The following is a 13,948-nucleotide window of genomic DNA, read 5'->3' on the forward strand; positions in this document are numbered from 1 at the left end:
TTCTTCACATCATGTTTTTCTTTGACCTATCTTTATCTTTGCTCTAATACAGTAATAGATATATATATCTTTAAATCCAATATTCTTGTTTTGCTGGGATTCTTTTGAATTCTTTTTAAATGAACTTCTATTTCCTGGTATGATTTCTGGAATATTTATGGGCATTATAAGTGTCTCCAAAAATTAAAATATGCATAAATATTCTGTAGGCAGTTCTCAAATATTATTGAAGAATACCTTCTGAAAGTGTAAAAGTCCTCAGGTTTTTTGGTGTGTGTGTATCGTTAAAGATACAGAGATAATCAGTGCTAGACAAAGAAATAGGCTCCCCAGCTTCAGGATGAATCACTTACCATGCATCTTGCTCATAGATCTTTCATCACAAGTTTAATAGATTTTCAGGACTTCTTATTTTCTTCCTGGGAGTCTATATTTATCCCTGCATAAATCTTATGCCTTGTTAAAACCTATCCTCTTATTTCAAACCCTGTGATAAAAGTAGACTACTAAACTTTTCCCAAAATTGGGCTGAGCTCATAAACTCTATTCTAAATTACAACGATGATCAGCACAAATGGAAAAGGATACATCAGGGGCAAACCACTCCTTGCAAACACTCACTAGAATTTGTATGAGAAGTAAAGTGTTTCAGATTTGGACTAACCATAAATCTGGATCAGTGGATGCTTTGGTCTGGGAAGTTTAAATGAGGTCATAGCGAAAACTTTGGAGGATTTAAACAAAAATCTCCATTCTCCGCAAACTTCAACAGTTCACTTTGAGACTAAATAAAAGATATAAGCTGTCATAATGTACTGACGTATACATGTTTTTCTTGATTTTTTTGACCACCAGAAATTAAGCCTCTTTAAAAGAAAAAATAAAATTTTAGGGAAAAAAAAAGAAAGTCCAATGGGAAATGTATGAAAAATGCTGAAATAAAATTAAAAAAAAATAAAATAAAAACAAGCAACTCTATTCTTTTTACAGTGCCCTCTCCATATTTTTAATTGTTTATTTGCTGACATTGATTGCCATTTTCTAGTGGTGTTACTTTTCCTGAACAATGTTTTAAGTTCACATGTATGCAAATTTCCCATTCTCTGGAAATGAGCGTGCTGCTGCTTTGCTTTCTTTCAGAACAAATGTGGATGTCAAATGGTGTTTTGAAATGCTGTCGTGCAAGAAGGAAATGCAGGTTGTGCTTCCCCTTTTATTCCATTGCTTGCTTGATGGTACAAATGCAGCCGGACAGAGAAATTGGAGTTGTGTCTTTGGAGAGTTGAATCGATAGGTGAACAGAAATATCAGAAGGCCTGATGAGTGGGGAGCAGTCCACAGGAAGACATTATTCCAGCAAAATTTTGTCTTCTCTAGGGTTTATGAAAGTCAAACTTACTGAGGACGTTGTGGAGGCTTTACAGGTGTAAATGCACGGTCTTGGGTGAAGGCCAACAAACTTCTGGAGAATTGGCAAGGTGACCCAGATCAGGTTGTCCTGAAATTTTCTGAAGATCTCCCAGGAGGAGATTCCAGAGTATCCCTGAGTAACCTCTGCCAGTTACTGCACAACTGCCTGAAGCTTTATTCAGAAAAATCCCACAACAAGTATGTTTCTCTGTATCCAATTATTTATTTGTTTTCAAATCTGAGTTCACATTTGGACCTTTTTTAGTTGTGTACATCCTCTTTCTGGAGTGAACTTCCAGGTTCCAGTACAGTGTTAGTCATTTTGGTATTTGAAGTTTCCTATAATAAGATTAATGCAAAAGATGAAAGAGACAATATAGGAGGTATTTTCTCAGTTAAAAAGTTAATTTTCTCTTTGCTTCTTGAACTGTTTTAAGATACACACCAGATAATTTTGTCTGCAGAGTTTGTCATTAAATACATTTTCTATAACTATCTTGGGGTAGCCCTTTATATCTCACTGTGTTAGACACTTGACAGGTGAGTGGCAAGCACTTCTACACTGCTTGCACTTGCAGCAGGCAATACAGAGAGGAGATGGGGAAGCAGAGACATGAGAAGCTAAGGTGATTTCCTAGAGAAACTAAAAATGTTTCTAAAAACACGAGAGATCAAACACAGATCAAAGCAGAGAGTACAGATCCTGCATTGGGGCTGAACAGTTTGCACTGTGTCACCATCCCTGAAGGTGTTCAAGAAACATTTAGATGTTGTACTGAGGGACATAAATTAGTGGGGAAATATTGATGACAAGTGAATGGTTGAACTGGATGATCTTAGAGGTCTTTTCCAACCTTGGTGATTCCATGATTCTGTAACTCTGTGTGCTTGCCATAACTCCAGGAATGAAAAACTTGTCAGGACAGTGGCTCGTGGGAAAAAAAAATAAAATGTGGCAGGTGAAAAATCTGAGACCACATGGTAACTACAAAAGCTCTGTAGATCTAGACTTTCCCTGTATTTTAGGGCTTTCTGCAAAAAAGGGATTCCTGATTTCCTGAATCCTAGTTCAGCAGCCTGTGTATTGCACTGAACTGACATGTGCACAGTAACAGTAACTGTGAAGTTTGTAAAGTTTGTAAAAACTCTACAACACAGCTCAAACTCAGCTCTAATTGGGTTTTCAGCACCTTCCTGAATGTTGTGTTTGTGTTTAATAGTGTTTTCATTTGTGACTACAGTAAAACCCACAAACTTCATCAGAGAAAACCTTGTTTTATCACAGGCAATTGGGAAATGAGTAGAAGTTACCTTGAGGTAACTCAGAGAATAAACCTGTTTTTAAATTTAAGCTATTCTTTCTCATTATGCTCTTACATCCTGCAATGTTGTACTCCTCTCCTAAAATGTCCTCTGCTGAGAAAGAAAATACACTAGTAATTATCTGTGTTTCTTCTCTCATATGCTGCTAATCTGCACCACATAAATGGAAAATAAATTGCACAGGATAATATGATCAATAGGAAGAAATAACTTAAGAGCTGATGTGATAAATAATAAACGATAAATAATTCCATTAAGGCAATCAAACAGTTTATGATGCCACCATATCTGAGAGCCAGCATTGATTTCAAGTAACTAACACTGTACAGAGCTACCGTGCAGCTGGTTTCTTAGTGAAGATGGTTTGTCATTGAGGAGGAGGAGGAGGCAAGAGATGAGAGGAAGAGCAGAGCTATGTTGTAGTACATTACACTGTAACTGTTTGTTTAATTATCAGTTCATGTAACATAAGTATGGTAAGAATAGATGCCCCCTATTCATTTAACTGCTTCCCATCCCATTTTGGATGACTGTTACACATCTCCACAGCTCATTGCCTGGGCCTCCTTGCACACTTTCCTTTCTAACTCCTCTGAGTCATGATCAGATTTTCTATCCTTTAGATACAACTTATTGGCAGATGGTTTTGGCTGAATTTAGACAGGCACAGATGCCTTCATGCTTACTGCCACTCACAGGAAAAAAAAAAAAAAGAAAAAAAAAAAAAAGGAGAAAAAATAGCCACAATGAAAATCCATGTTCATTTCCTTCACTCGTGCTGTGTGTTATCTTTGCTATATGTATGACTGACCTGAATTAAAAAAAAAAAAGTGGGTAATGGCAATGAGACTTATACTGGTAGTTGACAACAATAGGCATATTGTTTTGCTTTCAGAAAAGACTAGGAGATCACAGATAATTTTGAAGTCTCATTTAGAATGGAACAAATTTTGAAACTGAGCTAGAGCTAATAATCATTCCCAGAAGTCTATTGTACATCTGATAATCTTTCTGTGGGTAGACTACTGTTCATTCCTACTTCCTTTAATGCTTTTCTAGAATATTCTTCTTCTTAACACTTAAAATTTAACACCTAAAATGTAGAGAAGGAAAAGTCTCACCCAATACAGGTGTTTCAATAATAGTTCCAGAAGAGAATCAGCAGTTCCACAGCCTCCATTTTTGCAGGAAAAAGAAGCCCTCATAGTGTAACTATTGTTTCACAACAGAGTTAAATATTTCAAATTGTGCCACAATTACAGTAGATTTAAAACTGAAGTCATAATTTGAGCACGATCTACAGAAATACAAAAATAGATTTAAAAACCAATAAATTCCTCACTGAAAGTCATTCACAGAAAATGAAGAGAAAATATAACTCTAACAAATTCTGAGGCACATCATGTGTTTGAAGTCTACCCCTCTGACCTCCAGCTTGGTTTTCACACATGAAGGCCTGAAGGATCTTTCTTCCCAGTTAGGATCTGCAAGTTTCATTGTAAAACTTAACTCAGCTGCTCTTTTACACAGCTAAGGACAAAACGATATGAAAGGAGAAACTTTCTTTTCCACAGTTGCAGAATCTAACCATTGGCCATACTGACAACTCTCTTTTACCCCCCAAATAATCCAGTAATCTTCAAGAAGCAGACAGATAGCAGCTCTCTTGCTGAATTAACTCCAAAAGTGCTAGAAGTCCAAAATCTCTCAGCTACAAAAGAACTTGTGTTTCTGCACCTACAGAAGAGGTAAGAGTTAAAACTGAAACAGGAAGATGGTGCAGCATGGGTCACTAGAGACAAACAGGGACCTAAAATGTAATTTATTATGCTGGTTCACGTTTAATTTGCCTTTGAATAAGGTTCATTTCAGGTCAGACATCTAATTCTAATTTGAGCAAGAGCTGAATAGTTCAGGAACTTGTCGTTTCTGTTGAAATTTTGAGTTAGAATGCAAAGAAAGTATAGTTATAGAAAGATTACTTTTGTGGTCCTGGTTTAAAAAGAGTAAATGGAGATCAGAAATATGCAGCTTCTGGAACCTATGGAGTGCAATCAAAATTGCCACTATGTGGACATGGGATCAATACATTGCCTATCTAACAGAACTTCTACCATAGGCTTTGCTCAAAGAATGGTGCATCTCTGGTATGAGAAGCAACCCAATCAACAAAACATGTTGTGGATGACATGTATATGACAGGTAGCAGTTGCACATTTTAAACAGTTTTCGACTCTAAAATGTTTAAGTCACTTACAAGCTTAATCCTATTGTTTGCCATGATAATGTCTGAGTTATTTCCCAGTGAAACCAGTAGTTTTAGGTAGATCTACATGATTTTAATGAACCAAGTCCCTGGAGACATTCAAAGTCAGTCTGGACAAGGCTCTCGGCATTTATGTAGCTGTAGGTGTCCCTGTTCGTAGCAGGGCTAGATAGTCTTTAAGGGTGACTTCCAGCCTAAATAATCCATGATTCTATGAATTTTATTGAGCACCTGACTTTCCCTCCCTGTTCATAATGAAAATTTTGCTGTTTCATTCAATATCAACAGGGCCATATCTTTAAGAGCATGTCTTTTACCGAGACTGTAAGCAAAGGAACTTTCTTTCACAGTAAAATTCATCATCAAACTGTTAATGCAGAGATATTGTCACTGCTTTTGTGACAATTGCATTATTTGTCCCATCTCTCTTGTAAACAGAAAAACTAGAGATGTGTCTTTCAGGCAGATGTATGGTTACGTGTGATAGACTGCTGCGTCACTTGGGGTTTTAGTGTGAGGTAAGAGGCAATTAGTCTTCCTTTTATCCTGTCACTCTAAACAATGTTCATATTTAGAAAGTGGTACTGCTAGGAAATATTCCTTGTATCCATCTGGAAGCATGTGATTCCCCAACCATCCACCAGTCATCAGTACTGCCTACTAAACCATGTCCCTAATTACCACATCTACCCTTTTCATAAACACCTCCAGGGATGGGATGGTGACTCTATCACTTCTCTGGCCAGCCTGTTCCAAAGCCTCACCACTCTTTCTGAGAAGGAATTTCTCCTAATATCCAGCCTGAACCCTGGCACAACTTCAAGCCATACTCTCTTGTCCTCTTTGTATTACCTAGGAGAAGAGGCTAACTCCCACCTACCAACAACCTCTTTTCAGGCAATTGTAGAGGGCAATAAGGTCTCTCCTAAGCCTCCTCTTCCCCAGACCAAACAATCCCAGTTCCCTCAGCCACTCCCCATAAGACTCATGGTCCAGATCTTTCACAGATTCATTGCTCTTCTCTGAACATATTCTAGGGCCTCAATGTATTTCTTGTAGAGAGGGGCCCAAAACTGAACACTGCACTTCAGGTGCAGCCTCACCAGTGCCAAGAGGGATGATTACTTCCCTGTTCCTGCTGGCTACACTATTTCTGATACAAGTCAGGATGCTATTGGTCTTCTATGCCACCTGGGCACACTGCTGGCTCATGTTCAGACAAGAGTCAATCGACATCCCCAGATCCTTTTCCTCCACAGCTTTCCAGCCACACTGTCACAAGCTCCAAGATACCAGTGCACAAATGTGCTTTACTAGGAAGGTTTGTCAGACATGCATTTCTTCCCCCGCCCCAAGAAATGCACTTAGCATAAGAATTGTCTTGTCAGATCTGTAGAGTTCTCCTAATTGCTTTCTCAATTGCTCAAGTTCTATGTTTTGTCAGTACTTTGTCACCTTTTCTTCATTAAATATGTTTGTGCAAGTTCAGAATATTGTGCAGAATGTGGGGTTCTGAGGCTTCTTGAGGAGGAATATGCTTTCTTTTCAGGATGACTTCCTCTTAGAGTCAATCTGTTCTCCCCTGTAAGGTGCATAATCTAAATATTCCTACCTCACCTCCCTTTACCTACATTTTCTACTTATTTATTACTTTATTTACTAAAGTAAATGTTTTTTAAATCTTTTTTTTTTTTTTTTTTAATCTTCCCTTACCCTTCCAAAATTAAATACATTAATAAAAATGTTAGCACAGAGGATTACTGAGAAATCTCATGGAAACTTAGTGACAGATCTTTAACAAAACAACAAGCAATCCAAAACTTTCTTACCATCTAACTTTAAAGTATTTCTTCCTATTTCATCATTATTTCTTACTTATATTCCTAACTGTACATACTTAAGGCAGAATGCAAGAAATACTATCAAAAGAAAATATTAATGGAAGTGGATGTTAAGTTGGTGAAAATACATCATTTCAGTCTCCTCTGCATCAGTCAAATACCTCCTGCTTATCAGTTCTCAATTTTTAAGTGGATTAAGAGGATGGAAAGAAAAAGTCTGAAAATATATTCATTTATTTATTAATTTTATTTTTATTTGGAGGTGTACATAAACCAGTATGAAAATTTACTCAGTTTTACCTTTGTCACTAAAAATTTGATTGGTAAGGCATTTTAGAAAGGAAAAGCTTTCATGCTGCTTTCATGTTTTGCTTGGCAACTTTTAAAAACAACTAAAAGAAAAAAATAAAACAGTCTTGTAAACCCAAAGGCAATGATGCAAATCTTTATTTTATCACTCAGTGTCTTTTTTTAACCATTGAAAAAGTTTTGAAAACTGGCAAGTTGGCAAAATCAAGAAAGTGAAAAGGAAAAGCTAATAACCCTCCGAGATACCAGTGAATTAATTGCAGTTGGACACAAAAGGGAAGTAAGGGGAGACCGTCAGCATTTCTGTGAATTTTATCCCATTTTTTTTCAACCAGATGTAACCACGAGTCTCTCAAGATTTCAAACAGGGTACTTGGGATTAGAAATTGTATTATAATTGGAGTAGAAAACTGTGAAAGGTATCAACATGCAGAAAACAACTTAAGGATTTAAACAGCAATAGGCATTGTACCCTTTGTATTGCTGTGGAGGCAGCCATTTGTGAAGTTAAAATCAAAAGTATGTTTAAATGAAACATCTGCCTAAAACTGTCAAAAGGAACATATTGCATTGTGGTAATTTTCATTCAAATTCATGATTAGGTCATAATCAACTGGAATTTTAAATGGATTTAAGCAGCTGAGATACCCGTTTACCATAGCATTTCACTGTTATGTAGTAATGAAAATACTTCAGAGCACTGCAAATACTGTACTATCCCACACATAATGAAGCTATATGAATTTGATCCAGTCATAACGTTTATGAAATTTTTACACCTCATTACCTCAATATGTACAGCATTGCCAAAAGCATATTTTTATCACTAATACGTGATTTAATTTTTTGGAGGAGTACTGCACATAAGTTATTATTTGCATTGCAGCAACAGCAGCAAAAATTCGTAAGTTTGGAAATGCTGGAATTAAATCAGTCTATCTGATCTTAACATAGCCCTTCACTCTGAACACATAAACGTGTTCAAGTCTTTCTCTAGGTGCAGTATCTTGTCTGGCTGTCAGCAAAAATGAAGTTCAAATCAGAAATGCATATTTTAAAAAGCTATTTTTTCCCCAGTCTTCGACATACATTAAATGTATCAACTACTATCTGTATAATGTAGCACAGGCAGAATTACTTCTTTCCTCTCAGGCTTCTCAGCGGCATTCATCACTGTTATTACCCAACTAATTAATCTACATATCTAAAAATGTATTAACAATTAACATGGTCTTTTCTGCAATTCTGGTGTGCTATTACCTCAATTTTATGGCCAGAGAGCTAGGGTAACTAATATAAAATCTATGATATGATAATCTGAAATCACACTTTATACATTTACAACACAGTCCTAACTGATATATGCACTTCAGGAAACAAGGGATTCCAACCGGCTCACTCAGATAATAATATTCCTAAGCTTGTATGATTTTGGTACTGAATCTAAGGCTGTGCAAGGAGCTGGTTCTCAAGGGCAGGACAGTTGACGGGAAATAGGAAACTGTCCTATCTCCATTAGCGGTCGCCTGCCTATTTCCTCCCTACCTCCCAGTTTCTACACAAATACGGTCCCAATCCTGAAGCCAGAACTCTCTTTTCCTTCAGATCCCCATGTCATGCAGTAAATGGGGTGGGTAAGATGCAGAGTGCAATCATGTAATTTCAACAGGATGGCAGCCCACAGACCATGGCAGAAGAGGACTGATTCTTGGAAATTAGAAAAAAATTCTTAGAAAGCTTGATGAGGCAGTGGCAAAGGGAGGTGGTGCAGTCACTGCCCCTGCAGGTGTTCAAGAACAGTATGGATGTGGCTGGCACTGAGGGATGTGGTCAGTGGACTTGGCGGGGAAGGGCTGATGCAGTAGATGATCCTAGTGGTCCTGTCCAGTCTTAATGATTCTATGGTTCTTACCCCATCCCCAGCATACCCCAACACAGCTCAGATCTGGGGAATGTCCTGTGTAGCCCAGAAATAATGTTTTTGCTGAGTTTTCAGCTGCAAGAATCTAAGATCTCTCTGCTACATGCAGAATGGAATTTATTTATTTTTAAAGTCTATTTCAGGTAAGATTCTTGCAGAAATTAAAAGCAATATATCTAGTGAAAAGTTATCTTCCTTGTTATGTACTAAGCACAAACTCCTAGGTAAATGTTTTGGAGAGAATACAATCTGCCCTCTTTGTGCTGGGAATATAGTAGATGTATTCTCTTGTAGCCCTCTCAATTTTTTATTTTTTTTTTTTTTATTTTTTTCCTGAAAGAACTAAAATATTCAGCTGTAACCATAAATCTGTGTGTGAAAAGTTATTTAGAAATACCTGCGTACACTGGAAAATTTCAGCCCAAGCATTTCAAGTATTATAAAGTTATCAACAAATGAAAACAATCTCTGACACAGGGACCATGAAACACTCTTCTGTAAATGCAATTTTTCCAGTCTTCTTATTGTGCTGTGTAATGTGGAAAGTGCTGCTGTCATGTTTTAATACTGAGGATAAATAAAACCCTGTTAGAAACAAAAACAATAATTTAAACTCTAAGTCAAGAAGTTTACCCTGCCATATATTTCTTGTTAATTAAGCTGTGAAAATAGTTGATTTTTCAGTGTGAAATTTGAAAGGAAGCAGGTTGATGAAAGCGTAATTACTGCAACATGAATACCTGAAAGAAATATTTGCTTGATGTGTAATGATCCTTTTGATATTAATTGACACTTTCATTTGCTGGTACTTGTAAAACAAACATAATAATAGCAATACCACCTCAAATACAGACGAACTTAGATGCCTTCAAGAAGGAAATAAGTGCTGTACGGTAGTATTTCAGGAACTTAACACAAAGAAGACACTGTTTTTATCTGCTTCTTGTTTTTAAGCCAGCTTGAGCCATATTCCCCACTAATAAATGGCTTCAGATGAGAACTGCTGAACTATGGGGCTTTCCAAGGTACCAAGACTATGAACATACCACACTACTTTTCACTGACTTTTGGGTAGAGATCTCGAATGCCACAATAGTACCTTGTTTTCCCTGGAAGAAATTTCAGGGAGATGCCCCAGAAGCAGGCATGGCCAGGCTCCCAAACTATTTAACCATGGAACACACAAAGTGTGTCGAGACACAGTTTCCTGTAGCTGAGCATCATCACTTTCTACTATACCCATGATCAGTATTCACTGGAGGTGGAACTAGAATTCAGGTATCTCTGGACTGTGCCGTGGTCCTAACAGGTAACTACTGCAAGAATGATTTATATCAAGCTCCATTAGCAATAACTGAATGTCTTAATCTCAAAAGTCTTCTAACCTGATAGGTAAAATATTCCTGAAAAAGCAAAAACATGGTATGAGGAAAAGGCATCTCACCCTGACTTAGAGGAGTGCACTGACACCCTGGTTCTTTCAAGGGAATAGGAACACTACATTGTGCTCTCTTTCGAGTTTTTTCTTAAGTATTAATTGGATCCGATGATAACTTTTGTATATTTTACGAGAAACAGAAAATCATTTTTTCAACCTATTTATTATTCTCAAATTAAATTAATCCATCTCTAGTAGAAGAAAACATGGCAACTAGTAAACCTATCACCTTAGATATAGCCTTTAATAAGACAGTGCAGCCCAATCAATACTTGATGTGTGAATGTTCATTCCTTTCCTCTTTTGGGAGATCTTATCTACTTCCATTTCACACCCATGGTCTTTCACACCTTTTATCATTTCAAGGCCTTTGGCCTTTTGGGGTTCTTTTGATTCTCTTCATTCTTCTGCTTCATTAGTTGCTTCCATCCAGCAATATCCCCGAGAAAACTGAGACTAAGAAAGCAATATGTGCCTGTGGTATTCTGTAGTGTGAGCTGTAATGGGTTTGCGTGCTTCCTTCCATGAAACTTACAGTATTCGCCGGTTGTATATTTACGTAGTTATGTATTTCTGCTTTTGTCCTGTGAAACAAATTGATATTTGGTCCGGACAAGTCTTGTTTGACAGTAACAAGATGACAAATTCAGTGCACAGTGCATACAGTGCCTGTATGGGACTTTCTCAGCTTCCTTCTGACATCCCAGCTGTCAGTCTCCAAGAAGTTCCCCTCAGATGAAGCAGTGTCTCCTTGCTCATTACAGATTTCTCCACAGAAAGGGTTTCTTCTCATGTTTTTGACACTCTTTAAAGACTGCAAATGGAAATGCAATGCCAAGTGACTGAATGATTTGCTTAGCACCATGTTGCAAATATTTAAGAGACATTTCTTGACAAAAAACAGCGCAAGCTTTGAAAGACAAGAAGCCCATAATCAGCTTGTAAAAAACAAATAGCAAAATCTGAAGATTTTCTTTTTCTTTTTCTTTTTCTTTTCCCTTTTTTTTCTTTTTTCTTTTCTTTTCTTTTTTTTTCTTCTTTTTCCAGTAATACTATTTAGAAACAAATTTTAGTGAATTTTAAATAAGGCATGTTCTCATTGAGAATGCACAGCATGTCACATTGTAGTGTATGCATCGCACAGCCCAACTAGTACAAATCCAGGTTCTTAAGGCATGAGCAATTAATAACACTGGGAAAACAACTAAAGCAATTTGGATTCATCCAATGGTCATAAGCTATCTCTGTCATTTCCCTTATTTTTTATTTGCACATCATATGGGTTTTGATCTTATGACTGCTTCGCTTTTCAAGAACACTACTCTCCCGACGTGGCACAATTTACTCTCTAAACTTTAATTGGAAGATATCAAAGCAGTGTTTAGTTAGCATTCAGTTACGCCTCAAAGCATTCTGCTGCTACAGGAACATCTACCACAACCATTGACAGATTTTCTGTAGAGAGAAGTAGAGAGGCTGACTACGGCATCCTGGACAACTCCTGAATACATACAAAAGATAGAGTAACTTTGGAAAATATGTCTGGGTGACATGAAACTGGGTGATCACACAAAGGATGAAAGAGACCACTTTTATGACTGTGGAAAAGTCTCCTTAGAATTTTTCTGCAGACATCCAAAATTCACTTTGTAAGCCATTATCTAGATGCAGCTCTCTAAATAAACATATGTTTCCAATCAGCAAGGCCATGGCAGTTTTGGCACCTGTTATCAGCCAAAGGAGGCACCTGGTTAGGACAGCAGAGTAGTGGAGAAAGCAAAATTCTATTACTGTTGAACAGTACTGAATTATTAGAAAACTGGGACTTGTGTGTGTTGTCTGTTCACAGAGGAGTCCTTGGATTGGCAAGAAGGCATTAGGCCACAGTTATTGCTTGAGGGTGGACAGCATCTTTTGTAAACTGACTGCCATGCTGCTCCATCTATCTACTGAATGACACTAGAGGCTGCGGAGCTGGCTTTTAGGCTCTCACTTCCTGGCTTTACAACCTTTTGCCCCATATGTTGCACTGTCCCATTAAACTTCTAAGAGCCACTGTGGATTCATGTGTGGCCCTTAATAAAAATGAGTTTTGTGTTCTCAATATCATTTAGCTCCTTTCATCCCTCAGTTCTCTTCTGAATACTTGCTCCTGCTAACTTCAGGGTTTGGCCTCTCACCAAAGTCCTTCCTTCTCCATTACATGCATTTCTGTGTTGAACACAGCTTAGTCAGCTCTGGACAACATACCCAACACTGAAATATGCATAAAATCAATAATTATTACCACTGTATTCTTTCAGCGCTTTTAAAAATGTATCCCAACATCATCATTCACTTACTCTCAGGAAGTTGTCTGACAGCCATTTTCATTACTGAAGGAATTCCTAAGATGGATAAGGCAAATTATCCAAATTCTGTGAAGCTCAAAATCCCCATTTGGAGAGATGATTTCCATAAGCATATGTTAGCGTGCAGATATGTCCATAAAACCAGTAGTCTAAAATATATAGTACCAAAAAATATGTAAAATTTTCTGAAATAGTCAAAGCACTGATAGGAGAATACAGCTGAGCATTTTAGCTCTTTTGCATATGCACATTTTAATATATTTTAGGAGAAAATGTATTTAAATTATGTTTATAGATAGCTTCTATTTTCTTTGTAAAATATCACTATGCTTAAGTAGCTTCATGGATCCATAGTGGCTGCAGAGTAAATATTGATTTCAAAGCAAGAGGATGAATTGTTGGGCACTTCTTTATAAGCCTGGAAGATCTGAAGTGCAATTTCAGAACCTCTCTGAGCCTCATGTAGTGATGCCTGTGTTTGTGTTTGTCTGTTCCAGCTTGGCTTAAGGGATTTACTGTGGCCTATCTGCTTCAACAATTCACTTCTATCCTAGAATTTCTAATATCTTGAGTTAAAGCTCTGTCTCCTGACAGTTATCATGACATCCCATTGCCTCATCCAGAAACTGTGAAAGCTGATGATCCAAATAGAAAGGAGAAGCAAAAAGTGAATGTGGGTTTTCCCTGGTGGATTCTCCAGTGATTATTAAGAATGTGAATATTTTTGCTCTGCTACAAAGCCTGACAGCTGGTTTGGCTCTCAAGCTGCCAGTCTTTTTTTTAAAAAAAATCTAGTTTTGTTTTTCAGAAGCTTTGTCAGAAACACTTAGTTCTCCAACTGGTATTCTAGCAGGTTCCACTTACCTCTCTGGTGACCAACTCTGAATTTTAAGGAAAAATTAGAAAATAATATTTTCTTTTATGAACCTATTGGGACAAAGAAAGTACATTGTCTAAATGTTCATTACCAACCAAAAACATTCAAAACAGTGAAAAAGAAGAATGGACTGATATAGTATTTCTGGAAAGATTCAAACAACAATACAGTAGCAGAAGCTCAAATTAAAAAGGTATTGATAGTCTTACTAC

Source organism: Coturnix japonica, chromosome 2 (assembly GCF_054131305.1).
Source record: "Coturnix japonica strain WE chromosome 2, WE-NBRP24, whole genome shotgun sequence".
Taxonomy (NCBI): domain Eukaryota; kingdom Metazoa; phylum Chordata; class Aves; order Galliformes; family Phasianidae; genus Coturnix; species Coturnix japonica.